Consider the following 16,443-nt stretch of genomic DNA (forward strand, 5'->3'; position numbering starts at 1 on the left):
CTGGCCTCTCAGTTTGCCCCTCCCCCCTCCCCTGCTGCATCGTCAAGGTCCTTCTCTGTGTCTGTGCCTCTATGTGGGCTCTGGAGATAAGGGCCTTAGCACCATTTTCCATATATGCTGTGCTTAGCTGCTCAATCCCATTCATTCTGTTGCCTGCAAGGCTCCTCTGCCAAAGGGGATTCTCCACACAAGTATACTAGAGTGGGTTGCCATGCCCTTTTCCAGGGTGTCTTCCCAAACCAGGGATCAAACTCAGGTTTCCCACATTGCAGGCAGATTCTTTACTGTCTGAGCCACAAGGGAAGCCCAACAATAGTGGAATGGGTAGCTTATCCTTTCTTAGGGGGATATTGCCAACCCAGGAATTGAACCCGGGTCTCTGGCATTACAGGAGGATTCTTTACCAGCTGAGCTACTATGGAAGCCTATAGATAGACAGATAAACGTATAAATTCATATATATATATATGACGATACAATATATGTTTTTGTTTTTCTGTCTCATTTCACTTTATGACTGACCGTCCATCCACATTTCTTCAGAGGGCCCACTTTCATTCCTTTAATGCCTCCATAATATTACACTGTGTATATGTAGCACTCTTCCTTACCCATTTCTCAGTTGATGGACATTTAGGTTGATTCCATGTCCGGCTGCTGCTAAGTCACTTCAGTCTTGTCTGATTCTGTTCAACCCCATAGACGGCAGCCCACCAGGTTCCCCCGTCCCTGGGATTCTCCAGGCAAGAATACTGGAGTGGGTTCCCATTTCCTTCTCCAATGCATGAAAGTGAAAAGTGAAAGTGAACTCACTCAGTCCTGTCCAGCTCTTCCTGTCCCCATGGACTGTAATCTACCAGGCTCCTCCGTCCATGGGATTTTCCAGGCAAGATTACTGGAGTGGGTTGCCATTTCCTTCTCCAGATTTCATGTCCTAGTTATTGTAAATAGGGCTGCAATGAACATGACCGTGCATATGTCTTTTTGAATTATGGTGGTCTCAGCAAACCCAGTGGGATTACTGGGTGGTATTGTAGTTCTCTTTTCAGTTTTTTAAGGAACCTACATACTGTCCCCCAAAGTGGCTATATCAATTTACATTCCTACCAACAATTCATGGGGTCACAAAGAGTCGGACATGACTGAGTGACTGAACTGAACTGAACAGAATAGTGATAGAATAGTGAGTGATGTTGAGACTCTGTTGTGTTTGGTATTCCATCCTATGACTTACTTATACAATGCATAAGTACATTTGAATAAATTCTGATTGACCCTTTGCGCTATATAAAGTGACAGGCTTAGACAAATTCATATTGACAGGTAACCATCCTAAACGATCACTTCCAATTCCCCAACCTCTGCTTATCATCTATGTAGCTTTACCTTTCCAAGAATGTCACAATGGGGTCATACTGGGTGCAGCCTTTTCAACTGGATTCTTTCACTTAGCCATGTGCATCTAAGATTTATTCCTGTCTTTCAAGGGTTGATGTTTCATTCCTTTCCACTGTTGAGTGTTATTCCTTTGCATGTATATAGGAGGAAAATAAATTTCCCTCGCCCCTTCCAGGTTCTTGGTTGAGCCTTCCTTCTCCATCATTAAACACAAATTATCAGGAGAAAGAAGTTTAATGAACATGTATACCTTTTGCATAGAGAGGAGATGCCAAGGAAAACTGAGTCACTCCCTGAAATGACCAAAGACTTCACCATAAATAGCTCTTCAACCCCAAACAGAAGAAAAACCCTGAGGGGAAGGCAGAGGCCATTTATGGCAGGTTATCATGCAAAGCACAGTAAATAAACAGATGATTGTTTGCAGATTTAAGTCCTGACTTCTTCACTGATAAGTGTTCCTTCCTTGAGATGTAATTATTCCTCTCCTAGGTTCAAAGGGGGACACCCTTACAAATGGAGATTTCTCTAATAAATGTAAATGTACCTCACAAAAGGGCAACCTCAGTCTTCCCTGGTGAGCTAGCTGCTAAAAATCTGCCTGCTAATGCGGTGGACACAGGTTCTATCCCTGATCCAGGAGTATCCCACATGCCTCAGAGCAGCTGAGCTCATGCACCACAACTACTGAGCCAGCGCTCTAGAGCTGGGGAGCCACAACTACTACATGCAGGCGCCACAACTACTGAAGCCTTCACACCTAGAGCCCACGCTCTGCAACAAGAGCAGAACCAGCTCTCCACAGCTAGAGAAAGGCCTCTCAAAGCAACGAAGACACAGTGTGGCCATAAAGAAATGAACACATTTAAAACAAAATAGGGGGCAACCTCTACTCAGAATTTATTATTATTATTAAGTTAAACTAAACTAACTCATGTCAGACATAATTTGGGGTGGTGTGTTCTGGTCCCCTTGATATCTGTGTACACCAATTTGCTTGCACATTCATCTACTGAAAGATATCCTGATTTCTTCAAGTTTGTAGCCATTGTGAATAGAACTGCTGTGCAAAACTGCATCCTCGTTTGCATTTGGATGTAGAATTTCAGAGCAACTGCGTAAATACTGAAAGCATGATTGTTGGATCCCAAGGTGAGACATGTTGAGCTTTGGGGAAAACTACCAGACTGTCTCTCAGCGGGGCTTTACATGCATTCCACCAGCAATGAGGAATTGCTGTTGTTCCTCACCCTCCAGCAATTAGTATTATCTTATATTTGGAGTTTAGCAGTCCTAAGAGGTGTGGTGTGATATATCACGATTTTAATTTGTAATTCCCTGATTGTACATGATGGTGAGCCTGTGTGCTATTTATTTTTAACAACTAAGGACATTATGACATGTGTTGCAAATTGAATAAAGTTTGAAGTCATATGCCAAGTGAAAAAAGCTAAACAGAAATGGACAAATAATCTATGATTCCACTGTGAGATGTCCAGATAAGTCCACTGCAAACACAAAGTAGAATAAGGCTGCCAGGGGATAAGGGGAGTTGGACCTGTTGGACTTGAACAAGGGCCAGTGACCGTGCACGATGATGGTGGTGGTCAGTCAGTCAGTCAGTCAGTTCAGTCGCTCAGTCGAATCTGACTCTGCGACCCCATGAATCGCAGCACGCCAGGCCTCCCTGTCCATTACCAACTCCTGGAGTTTACCCAAAGCATGTCCATTGAGTCGGTGATGCCACCTAACCATCTCACCTCTGTTGTCCCCTTTTCCTCCAGCTTTCAGTCTTTCCCAACATCAGGGTCTTTTCAAATGAGTCAGCTCTTCGCATCAGGTGGCCAAATGTTGGAGTTTCAGCCTCAACATCAGTCCTTCCAGTGAACACCCAGGACTGATTTCCTTTAGGATGGACTGGTTGTAGGGACTCTCAAGAGTCTTCTCCAACACCACAGTTCAAAAGCATCAGTTTTTCTGGGCTCAGCATGAGACACAGGACACAGCCAGCAGTAACACCTTCTCACACAGATTTCCAGTCAGTGCCTGTCAAACTTCTACACCCTTGGTTTCTCTCCTTTGGGTCTGAGAGCTCAAGGCCTCATGAAATTGAGGTGTTCTCCTCCTCAGAAAATGGAACCTAGCACACAGCCCCATGCCTCATTCTGCCAGCCAAGGCTATCAGCTCCTCTTACTGAAGAGCCATGTGTCACACGTGTCCTATAGAAGTCCTCAAATTAACAACAATGCCAACAAGAAGACCTAGGGTGGGGGAGGGCTGAGCTTAATGAAATTATCACCAGATGCGCCAGACTGCCAGCTGCTAAGGTATGTGGCATCAACTTCCCACTGGCCTGACATCTTGGAGGTCATGTCCTCAAACTGGTGACAAGACACCTATGAGGGACACTCTGGCAACATGATCAGCAGGTAGTGAGACCTGGAAGGAAAAGCGGAAGTGGACGGAAGGTGGATCCTGCAGCAAGAGCAGGTTCTCCGAGTTGCTGTGCTTGGCATGTTCTATGCTTAGTTGCTCAGTCATGTCTGACTCTTTGCGGCCTCATGAATTGTAGCCCTCCATGCTCCTCTATTCATGGGGATTCTCCAGGCAACAATACTGGAGTAAGGGATCTTCCCAACCCAGGGATCGAACCCACGTCCCCTGCATTGCAGGCAGATTCTTTTTACCGTACAAGCCTTCCCAGAAGAGAGATTGTAAATGAAACTGAGTAAAGGTCAGGTTATTTGACCAGAGACCAAGTCCTTGGCCTCTGAAAGCTCTTGAATTTTTATTTGCTTTGCTCTCACTACTGTTTCTTGACTTTCCAAGAACTTCAGAAGGTTAGGAGATAGGGAGAGGAAAGCAGTGAATGATCAAGGAGAATTGTAGTCCTACAACTAAACTATGATCCTAAGATATTGTCTTATATCTTATATAAGACTTATATAAAAAGACTTCCACCGCCACGAACCCAACTCAGGAGATATTCAGAGTTTGAATGTTGCCAAAGAAATTTTCATTTCCTTCTTTCATATTGCATAATGCATCCTCCTTAATTTTCAGTCTCTAAAATCTAAATTAATGGGGACATCTGCTTCTAGCAAATGCAGTCAGTGTTGTCTTGCCACCACCAGTATGCCATCATAAAACCAAAGGAAGAAAAAGAGAAGTAAAAGGGACAACACGGTACAGCTTCCAGAAAACAGACCCTTTTCCAAATCACCCCCTTTCCACACCCATCTTGCTTCTTCCCATGTGTCGCAATCTGCTGTCATAATTCAACTGCAAATACACGTGTGCTCAGTCACTTCAGTCATATCTGACTCAGTGCATCCCCATGGACTGTAGCCCACCAGGATTCTCTGTCCATGGGATTCTCCATGCAACAATAATGGAGTAGGTTGTCTTGCCCTCCTCCAGGCGATCTTCCTGACCTAGGGATCAAACTTTTATCCCTAGTCTTCTGTGTGTCCTAAATTGGCAGATGGGTTCTATACCACCAGAGTCACCTGGGAAGCACCCTGATACAAATATACTTAACAGGAAATGCACTCCAGGCCTGTTTGGTCTCTCGTCAATCAAAAACCACCAAGATTTGGTCAGAACTGAAAAATTCAAACAATAAAATGTTTGTAAAGACAAACAACACTCAAGGAATCTGTATGCCTCCGACCAGTTCAGCCACAAATGACACCAAAAGGGAGAGTCTAACTCTTTCTGGGGAGAGGGGTGCCCCACTCCCAGCCTGATGGTTGTTAGGTCCCCCAGCATGGCTTTTGCTCTAGGCCAAAGCTGTCCAGTGTAATGTACTATGGACTACAAACTCAAGCTCCATATAATACCTTAAATTTTCTAGTAACCACATTTAAAAACATAAAGAAGCAGATGAAATTAATTTTCAAATTATATTTTAATCCAGTAAACAAAAAATATTATCACTTCAACATGTGATCAATATGTCACAAGTCATGTCTGGCATGCAGGTAAGTCTGACCTTATTTTGATGACTAAATACAATCCTTTCTAAGACAAGGTGCCACTCCTAGGATGGGAAGCTAAAATGGGAACCCCTTTACCTTGGGAGTAAGCCTCTCAGGTAAAACACAAGACATCTAGTTAAATTTGGTTTTCAGTGAATAATTTTTTAGTATAAGTACATCCCAAGTATTGCAGGAGATGGACTTCTACTAAAAAAAGGGGAAAAATAGTTTTCATTGTTTCCCTAAAATTCAAATTTAACTGGGATTCGTGTATTTCTGTTTGGTAAATCCAGCCACCTAAAAAGCATGATTAGAACGGATTTCTTCTTTAGCTAAAAGAGAGTACGCCAGAGGTGAGTGAACACAGCTCCCTCCCATCAGGGCCAGAGTTAACGATCACGGGAGGATGACGTATCATCAGGTGGCCAGTAGAGTTCAGAAGTGCAAAGGTGCATCTTCCTTGGCCCAGAAGAGACCACAAGGTACTGGCAACCCCACAAAAGACGAGGAGATAAAGGCAGAGGAGATGAAGGCAGAGGGAGAAGACATGGCCAGTTCAGGAAGCAGCAGCAGGTGATGGTGCCCAGGAGGTCACAGGCCAGCCTGCTGGGGAGCTTCACAGTTCAAGGTGTGAAGCGCTCTTCCCAGGGTCCAGTGGTGATCACACCTGCAGGAAGGTGCACAGCTAATCAGTAGGGGGTCACTGAAGCCCAGTGGCTACTCTGCTCCACCCTTGTTTCTTTTCCATGAAGTTTACAAAATATCCGTACATCCTGTACTCCCATGAACCTTGTACAAGACCTTAATCTTAATGCAGCAACTGCACCTTTCCAATCTGCTGTAGGATTTTCTTTACCAATCAAATTGCTCTTTATTTTTACTTTATGTACTAAGAACTCTCACAATGGGTGACGAGAGAGAAGTATCGTGTCCAACTTATTAGATATTCCTTAGTATCTTCCAAGTGAGAGTGGTGAAACATGCCCCCCAAATTCCTAAAATTCTTCAGAATTGCAAAACAGTAGTACCTGGTTAAAGCTAAGGGGCATGGTGATCTGAGAACCTTGGGGGAGATGTGTTTCAGGTTAATTTAGTATTGAGCATGTGTATGGCTTGGAGGAATGATTCAGAGCATCTCATACAGTAGATCAGGGTGGACCTTAAGAAACTCCAGTTTTAACAGGTGATGCTAACATGGCTGGTCCAGTGATGACACTTTGAGAACCACTGACTTACACAAGGAGACAGCTTCCACAGAAATTGAAATGGCACTTTTTGAGACACTTACTCTATTCTATTCTGAGAGTTTCCTCACATGGAAAACCCAGATGCCAACTTGAAAATTAGCAGAGTAGCTCTTCCACAACTAAGGTTGTAAAGAAAAAACAATATGGAGATGCATTGGAAGGGAGAGATAGACTCTAGTCAGGACCCATACTCCTGATGGGTGACCCAGAATTAGGAGGGGACATTACCAACTTGGTATCTTCCCTGGGAGGACATGCTGAGCACCTGAGCCCTGGTGACCTGAATAAGGAAGACAAGCCCCCATATCTTGATTTGAAACCAGCAGAGCTACGTCTGGGAGACAGCTGGGGGCTGTGGTAAGCCAAGACCCCATGCTTAATAGGTTAGTGCCAAACTTACTGATGCTGAATGTTGTCAGTAATGACGCTCAATGTAGCCACAGGTCACATGGGAAAGAGAATTATATACTAATTTTGGGACACGTGCCAAAGGGGCAAGGATTTCTTGAAACTTCATCCAGGGATGAAATCACTTGACATTTAAAAAAAATCCTCCCTGTACCCAGCTGTCCCAGTGCTAGCAGGAGACTTTTCTGACATTCCTAACTTACCTTGCTAGCACTGCTTGCCCTGCTATGTCTCTGCATTCCCTGTGGAACAGACATATCCAGCCCAGCCATGCCCACAACGCTCCTCCAAAATGGCTTTGCCCTCAAGGGCCTGGATTCCCACACAATCACCTCCTTTCCTACCATTCACAGTGGGTGGACTCAGCTGTGACTTGGATCCCCTCAAGGTGATTCCCACTCCAGGTCAGCTCCAGCCACAAGTACACCTGCAACTGTTGAGGTGGGGCTTACATTCAGCTGCACTGGGGGCCAGCCAGACCCACCAGCATGCCCAAAGCAACGCGGGTACATCTAACAGAACACCAAACTCAGCCTACACAGGAGACACCCTGGATTTCCTGTCTCTGGTGACCTGGGGGAACTGTTCCTTTGGGCCGCATAGGAGACACTCTACAAAAATCCACGTATTCAACATGGAGACATAGTTCATCTACCTAATATTAATGCATAGAAACAAAAAGGCAAAATAAAGAGACAAAGAATCTATGCTAAATGAACAGCTAAGACATAAACTCAGAAAAAGAACTAAAGAAGATGGACATAAATAATCTACATCAAATGACTGCAAAATAAGGGTCATAAAGATATTTACTGGGTCTTCCCTGCTGGTTCATTTGTTAAGATTTTCCGGACAATGTAGGCAACAAGGGTTCAACCGGTGATCTGGGAACTAAATCCCAGGCTGTGGGGCAAGTAAAGCTGCATGTCACAGCTGTTGAACTCATGCACCCTAGAGCCTGTGCTCCATAAGAGAAGACAGAACGATGGGAAGCCCACGCACCAAAACTGAGTGCAGCCCCCACTCTATGCAACTAGAGAAAGCCAATGACACAGCAAGCCCCAGTGGATCCATTAAATAAACGAATAAAAGATATTTACTTCTATCAGGGGAAGCATGAAAGAACAGAGTGAGAACTCCAGAAAGAGGCAATAAGTATAAAAAAGAACTGATTATAATGGAAGAATACAATAACTGACATGAAAAATACAGCAGATGAGTCAACAGATTGGGTGATTCAGAGGACAGATCAGTAAGCTGACACACAGAGCAGTGCCGGTGCACTGGGCTGACCCAGAGGGAGGGGGCAGGGAGGGAGGGGGCGGGGCCTCAGGACGGGGAGCACATGTGCACCCGTGGCAGATTCATGTCAATGTATCGCAGAACCACTACAGTACTGTAAACTAATTAGCAATTAAAATAAATACATTTATATTAAAAAAAAAAGAAAAAGAAAAAGAAATACAGAGTAGTGGAAATCACCCGATCTGAGCACCAAAAAGAAGAAAATAAGCCAAAAAATTGAGGATAGTTTAAGGCATTTGGTGGATAATATCAAGCATACTAACATTCACATTATAGGAATTCAAGAAGAAGAGAGAAAGATAAACTCTCCCTTGAAGAAACAATGGCTGAAAATTTCCCTATATTGTTGAAGGAAACACACCCATGTCCAAGAAGCACAGAGAGTCCAACACAGGGTAAACCAAAGGAGAAACATGCCAAGATATATACTAATCAAACTAAGAAAAACTTAGCAAAAAGAGAAAATATTAAAAGCAGAAAGGGAAAAGCAACAAATACCAAGGGAATCCCCATAAGTTTAAGAGCTTATCTTTCTGAAGAAACGCTGCAGGCCAGAAGGGTGTGGCATGATATACTTAAAGTTATGAAAGGGAAAAACTTACCAGCAAGACTACTCCAACCAGCTACGACCTCATTCAGATTCAAAGAACTCAGTACCTTTACAAATAAGCAAAAGTTAAAAAATTCAGCACCACCAAAGTAGCTTTACAACAAATATTAAAGGATGCACTCTAGGCAGGAAATAGAAGGGAGTGAATAGACATGGGAAAAAAACAGAATAATAAAGTAAATAATAGTATCATGCATAGCAATAATTACCTTACCTATAAATGGATAAAATGGTCCAACTGAAACACAGACTGGCTGAATGGAAACAAAAACAAGCCCCATATAAATGTTGTCGATAATACATCCACCTCAGACCTAGGGACACACAGACTAAAACTGAGGGCCTGGAAAAAGGTATTCCATGCAAATAGAAATCAAAAGAAAGCTGGAGTAGCAATTCTCATATCAGATAAAATAGACTTTTAAATAAAGACTATTACAAGAGACAAGGAAGGACACTACATAATGATAAAGAGATTGATCCAGGAAGAGGATATTGCAATAATAATACACACACATCCAACACAGGAGCACCTAAATACGTAAGACAAATACAAATAACCATAAAACAGGGAATCGACAGTAAGAAAATAATACTAGGGGACTTTAACACTCCACTTATACCAATGGACAGATCATCCACAAAGAAAATGAATATAGAAACATAAGCCTTAAATCACACATTAGACTAGATGGACCTTATTGATATCTTTAGCATATTCCATCACCAAACAGCAGAATACATTTTTTTTTTTTCTCAAGTGCACATGAAACACTCTCTGGAATGGATCACATCTTGGGTCACAAATCAAGCCTTGCAAAATTTAAGAAACTGAAATCACAGCAAGCATCTTTTCTGATCACACTGATACATGATTAGGGATCATTTATAGGAAAATTTGTAAAAAACACAAACACATGGAGAAATCAAACAGGTCACTGAAGAAATCAAAGAGGAAATTTAAAAATACCTAAAAACAAATGGCAATGAATAAATGACAACCCAAAACCTATGTGATGCAATAAATCAATGCTAAGAGGGAAGTTTATAGCAATGCAAGAAGCCTACCTCAAGAAATGAAAAGAACATCAAATAAACAACCTAATCTAACACTTAAAGAACCTAGAAAAAGAGGAAAATGGCCACAAAACCTCCAAAGTTAGCAGAAGGAAAGAAATCATAAAGATCAGAGCAGAAATAAATGGAAATGAAGGAAACACGAGCAAAGATCAATAAGCAATAAGATACGTCTTGGAGAACATAAACAAAATTGACAAATCATTAGCCGGGCTCATCAAGAAAAACAAGGAGAAGACTCAAAGCAACTTGAAATGAAAAAGGAGATGTTACAACAGACCACACAGAAAGACAAAGGGTCATAAGAGACAATTAGAAATAACTGCATGACAATAAAATGGATATCCTGGAACAAAAGGACAAATTCTTTGAAAAGTACGATCTTCTAAAGACTGAACCAGGAAGAAATAAAAAATATGAATAAATCAAGCACAATAATTGAAATATTATTTAAATTAAAATAAATTAAATATTAATTTAAACAAATTAATTTAATATTTAACAATTAATTTAATCAATATAATAAATTAATTTATAATATAAATATAATAAATAATTTAATATTTAATAATTAAATTAAATCAATAATTTAACTTAATAATTTCGATTATTAAATTTAAAAATATTCAATTATTCAAGGACAAAGGAATCGTCCCATTGGGACAATTTGGTATCCACGTGGGAAGGTAAGTTGGATCCCTACTTCACAAAACACCACCAAACCAATTAGACACATACTAAAAACCAACAATTGAAGGAAAAACTTTACAAAATTTTGAACAATTTTTGATGAGGGAATATCTTTTCTTTAAATTGAAGTATTGGTGATTTACAGAAATTTGTTTGTTTAAGGTGTACAGCAAAGTGATTCAGTGATTCAGCCTCTCAGGTGCTTCCTTGGACAAAATTCATTTCCTTTGGGAGGCCTCTGGGCCATGCCCTCAGAACAGCTGCTGCTGCTAAGTCGCTTCAGCCATGTCGGACTCTGTGCGACCCCATAGACCCACCAGGCTCCCCTGTCCCTGGGATTCTCCAGGCAAGAACACTGGAGTGGGTTGCCATTTCCTTCTCCAATGCATGAAAGAGAAAAGTGAAAGGGAAGTCACTCAGTCCTGTCCGACTCTCCGTGACCCCATGGACTGCAGCCTACCAGGCTCCTCTGCCCATGGGACTTTCCAGGCAAGAGTACTGGAGTGGGTTGCCATTGCCTTCTCTGTCAGAACAGCTAAGAATCCTGAATAGGCAAAGCAGCATATGGTGGTGCTCGTGGGGGTTTTTAGACTGAATAAATTATTCTAACAATACAAGAAACCGGAGAAGGCAATGGCACCCCACTCCAGTGTTCTTGCCTGGAGAATCCCAGGGACGGGGGAGCCTGGTGGGCTGCCGTCTATCGGGTCGCACAGAGTCGGACACGACTGAAGTGATAGCAGTAGCAGTGGTAGCAATACAAGAAACAAGCCCAGAGGTTAAAAGAGGATCTCCAAACCTACCTTCAAACAGGAGGTCTTGCTCCCTTGAATGTGGGTGTGTGAAACAGCGCTTGGGAAGGGAAGAGGTGTGTCATGAATATTTTGTATGCAAAGGACAAAGCGGTGTGTAGAGAGGATATGCAGGCACGTCCCAGGACACTGAGCACACGGACACATGGACTGGACTCTCAGCCCTGCTCTGGGGGCATCACACTATCTCTACCCCTGACACAGGGTGAGCAGCTCGCACGTATCCTGGAGAGTATGGTCACATGACCTGGACCTGGCCAATCTGTGTGATCCATCCTCTCTGGCCACCATGAGTGGCTCAGGACTGGGGCGGTGACCAATCAGGGCTCAGGGCCGGGCCTCGCACTGGAATCAAGGGAAGAGGAGGGATGGTTCTGCCTGAAGTAGTGAGGCCAGGGGAGGTCAGGCTACAGCCGTGGGAGGGGAGTGAGGTCAGTCTGGGGCAGTTGGTGGCCTTCCTGCACCCGTCAGGGCAGAGCCGCTGGCCTGAGAAGGAGGGCGCTGCTGAGCCCAGGGGTTGAGAGTGCCGGTTCCTGCTGTGGTCCCCGAGCTCCCCTGAGACGAGGGAAGCCGTCTGCCTGTGAGTCCTCTCCTGCTTGTCTGTCAGCTTGTTTGAACCACACTGGATTTTCTGTCCAGCTGGCTATGTGGAGACCCTGGAAACGCTCCTGTGTGAGTTTTGGCTGGCTTCAGGGAAGAAATGCCAGATGACACTGGGAGACTCCAGTTTAATCTGGATTCAGGTCATATCTCTTGAAAGTGAAGTGAAAGTCCCTCAGTCGTGTCTAACTCTTGGCAACCCCATGGGCTATACGGTCCATGGAATTCTGCAGGCCAGAATACTGGAGTGGGTAGCCTTTCCCTTCTCCAGGGGACCTTCCCAGTCCAGATATTGAACCCAGGTTTCCTGCATTGCAGGAAGATTCTTTACCAGCTGAGCCCCAAGAGAAGTCCAAGAATACTAAAGTGGGTAGCCTGTCCCTTCTGTAGCGGCCCAGTGTTCCCAACCCAGGAATCAAACCAGGGTCTCCTCATGGCAGGAGGATTCGTTACCAGCTGAGCTATCAGGGAAGCCCAGTATCTCTTAAGGCCAGCTATTCATTGATATCTCTTAAGGCCAGATATTAATTGTAGGATTACCCTAATTAGTCTTCATGGGATTAAGCTGGCAACCTGCTAAGGTAGCAATTGATGTCCTCTATCTAGAGGACAAAACGAGGGCTCAAAGAAGTGGGTAACACAGCTACAGCAAGGAAGTGTGTACCTAGACAAAACGCCCAGATCTGTTGTTAGAACTCAGGGAAGCCATGTGGTGTGGCTTGTCCATGTGATAGGGGCTAAGGCACCCACCCACACTGGATACTGTGGGGACCTGACTTGGTAACTACCTTCTGGCAGCTCTGAGACTCAAAAGCAATTTGCACTGAAGAGGGGAGGGACACCTCTCTTCATCCTCCCCACCACACCCTCCGGGTACTCCCACACACTGCCCCCTTTCTCTTTCTTTGTGAGGGAATAAGTGTCACGCTCATGTGACCACATTAGCTGTCCACTGTTCATGAGCTACCACCTGGAGCTGCTATCGGAGAGGCCAAAGACTTTGCCCCTGAGTACCTCTCTTTCCTTTGCACCATGGGGGCCCTCTTCCACACCTGCACACCAGAGGCCATTTCTGAGACATGCAGGGACCCTCCTTCAGTTTGCAATAGGTTTCATCCATTGCTGTCCTTTCAATGCTTCCCTTGACACTCAGCTCCTGAGCTCCTTTGTCTGCATTGTGGCCCACCTGGCTGCCACGGGAAGGACAGAGCTGACCATGAATCCAAAGCTCAGATCTGACAGGCAGGAATCTGTGTATAAAGGGCCTGATTAATCATGCTGTAGAGGCTGTAGTGGGCTCCAGGGATGTGTAACCAGGGCTTGGGCCAAAGTGACTCCACAGCTGTTTTAATGCCTGGGGAGGGTTCTGGCTATAGGGGGGGTGGGGTGAGTCTCCTGAGGTTCTGAAGGCCCACTGTGCAGGTTCATGGCACACAGAGAAGAGAAGGCGGAGTCCTTCCCTGGAGCTGGTGGGCTATGGGCACAGCCATGGATGACCAGAAGTCTGCATCTCACAGGGGCCAAGGCTGGCACTGAGGGAATCCTTAATGAGGATTTTTTTCCTTAAAAGCCATCCTAAGTGACTTCAGCTCCATTGATTTTTGCCAGAAACCTACAATGATCCCAAGAGCTTTGTACACTCCAAGCGTGGTGACTGGACATAGAGCCCAGCACAGACCGAAGTCAGTCCTGCCCTGAGTCCCACGGGCCAGCCACACTCTCTCCCTTCCATGGCCTGGCTTTCTTCTGCCACGACCCCCAGAATGGTGGAAAGGCAAGTGTGGTCTCAAGCTGAAGGGCCCAGCGTGGGCTCCAAGCCCCTGGGGGTCCCTTGGGACGTCTGGTGGACCTAGTTCCCCCTGCCGTCGGGCAGCTCTCTCTCTTGGGGAATGTCTTGTTTCTTTGCTTTCTGTTGTGATGGAGCACTCCAGTTATCTCAGGGCGATTGGGAAGTCTGCTGGTGTTATATGCTCCTGCCTTAGATGGGGAAACATCATTGCTGCATTGACGCTGCTCACTCGATACTGGGTATCTGTTAAACACAAATGGCAAGGGGAACAGAGCAAAACAGAAAAAGAAAAATGGAGAGTTGCTGGGTTGCTTCAGGTCTCACCTGTGATTAAGAGTGTGTACAGCCTGCATGTGAACCTGGGTTCCCACACCTGCCAGTTACCAGGTGCCAGGCGCTGATTTTAGACCCCCAGCTTCACTAAGGAGTCATTGACAGATACAGTTTATGTGTATTTAAAGTCTACATTGTGATGACTTCATGCCCATAGACGTCGTGGAATGATTGCCCCACATACGCATCGCCTCAAATGATTAACTCTGTGTGTGTGTGTGTGCCTTTTATGTTGTTCTTATAATCCATGAACACAATACAGATAGCTCTCCATTTTTTTTAGATCTTCTTTATCTTAGAAGCTTATAGTTTGCTGTATGTCTTGCACATGTTTAATTAGATAACTTGATATTTTCAGTGCCATTATAAATTCCTAATAGAGATAGAATTGACTTTTCTATATTCCCTTGGTAAATCCACTTACTTCAAATCATTCTAATTGTATTTTTTTATGTACACACAATTATGTCTGCAAATAAGTGCTTTTTTTCCCCTTTGCAACTGTGATAACCCTTTCCTTTTTCTTGACTTATTGTACGGACTAGGATCTCCAGTACATTGGTGAACAGAAGTAGTGAGAATAAGTATCCTTGTGTCTATCCAATTATCAGAGGAAAAGCTTTCACTATTTCACCATCACACAGGATATTAGCTTTTTTGTAGATATTTTTATCAAAATATGTAAATTCTTCTGTTAGTTTACTAAGCAGTTTTTTCTTAGTCATGAACTAAAATTATTACATTAAATTTTCTTAAGTTTATCTTCTGCAGATTTTGAAACAGGTGATTTTTCTTTTATGTGGTGATTTAACTTTTAAAAATTTTGTGATTCTAAAACAACCCCAACCTGATCTCAATGTATTCTCCTTCAGTTGGACTTTGTTAGTGTTTTATTTAGGATTATTTCATCTATACTCAGAGTCTGTAATTTTACTTTCTTGTACTTCTTCCTGGTTGGTTTTAGTATCAAGGTTATGCTAGTCTTATAAAACAAGTTTGCAGAGTGTTCCTTGTTTACCCTGAGAATTCCTGTGAGATTACTGTTTTCTTCCCTAGATTTTTGGAAAAATTGATTGGCAAAACCAGTTGGTTTCATTGTGGGGAGGCTTTTAATTTCAGATGTAATTTTTTTCATGCAAATAAAATTTTCTCATATTGTATGTCTTCGTGGGTCTATTTCAGTAAAGCATTTCCCCCTGCTAGGAATTTATTGAGATGAGCAGACTCTCCAAATAGTAAGTGAACTGTGGTTCATAATATCTTTCTTATCTGCAAGATGTGTTGTCTTCCCTTTTAAAAATCCTTGATGCTGGTGATTTGTGCTTTGTCTCTTTTTCTTAATAAGTCTCTCTAAGGGTTTATCAGTTTTATCATTCCTTTCAAAGTGCCAACTTTTGGCTTTCTTTTTAAAGAAACTTCATATTTGCTTTCTGTTTCCTTGTTTTCTGCTCTTTTTTTCCCATCTGCCTTGTGTTTCATTCTCTATGGTTTTTTTTCTGGTTTCTTGGGAGAGAGGCTTAATTGATTTTTAGCCTTCCTTCTTTTCCAGTATACGTGTTTAAGGCTTTAAGTTACCCTCTAAACATAGTTCGCTGCATCCCACAAGTTTGAATAAGCCAGATTTTCATTATCTTTTATAGAAAAGTATTTTCTAATTTTCATTGTGCTTTTTAAAATTATTAGTCATGAAATTCTTCAAGCAGTATGTCACTTAACTTCCCAATGTTTGGGGATGTTTTTCTAGTGACCCTCTTTTGATTTCTAGCTTAATTCCATGAAGAGCCCTGTCTTCGTCTTTTTGGGCTACAGTTATAAATCCCGAAGACTAGCTGATAAACAACAGAAAGTTGTTTCTTGTAGGCCTGGAGGCTGCGGAGTCCCAAGATCACCAGCAGGTGCCTCATCTGGTGAGGCCTGTTTCCTGGTTCCTAGACTGCCTGCTGCTTCTCCCTGTCCTCGCAGCACGGGAGCCCATTCCCTCCTGGCCTGACCCCTCCCAGAGTGCCTGCCTCCTCGGATCATCACCACCTATCGGGTGAAGTTTGAGGGCCCATAAACCGTCAGCCCATTGCAATCCCTAAGTATACCCTGCATTATTTCAGTCCTTTGAAAAAATTTGAGCTTTCCTAATGGCCCAATATATATTCTTTTTGGTATATGTTCCTTGGGCTCTTGAAAATAATATGTATCAGT

Source organism: Bos javanicus, chromosome 21, assembly GCF_032452875.1.
Source record: "Bos javanicus breed banteng chromosome 21, ARS-OSU_banteng_1.0, whole genome shotgun sequence".
Taxonomy (NCBI): domain Eukaryota; kingdom Metazoa; phylum Chordata; class Mammalia; order Artiodactyla; family Bovidae; genus Bos; species Bos javanicus.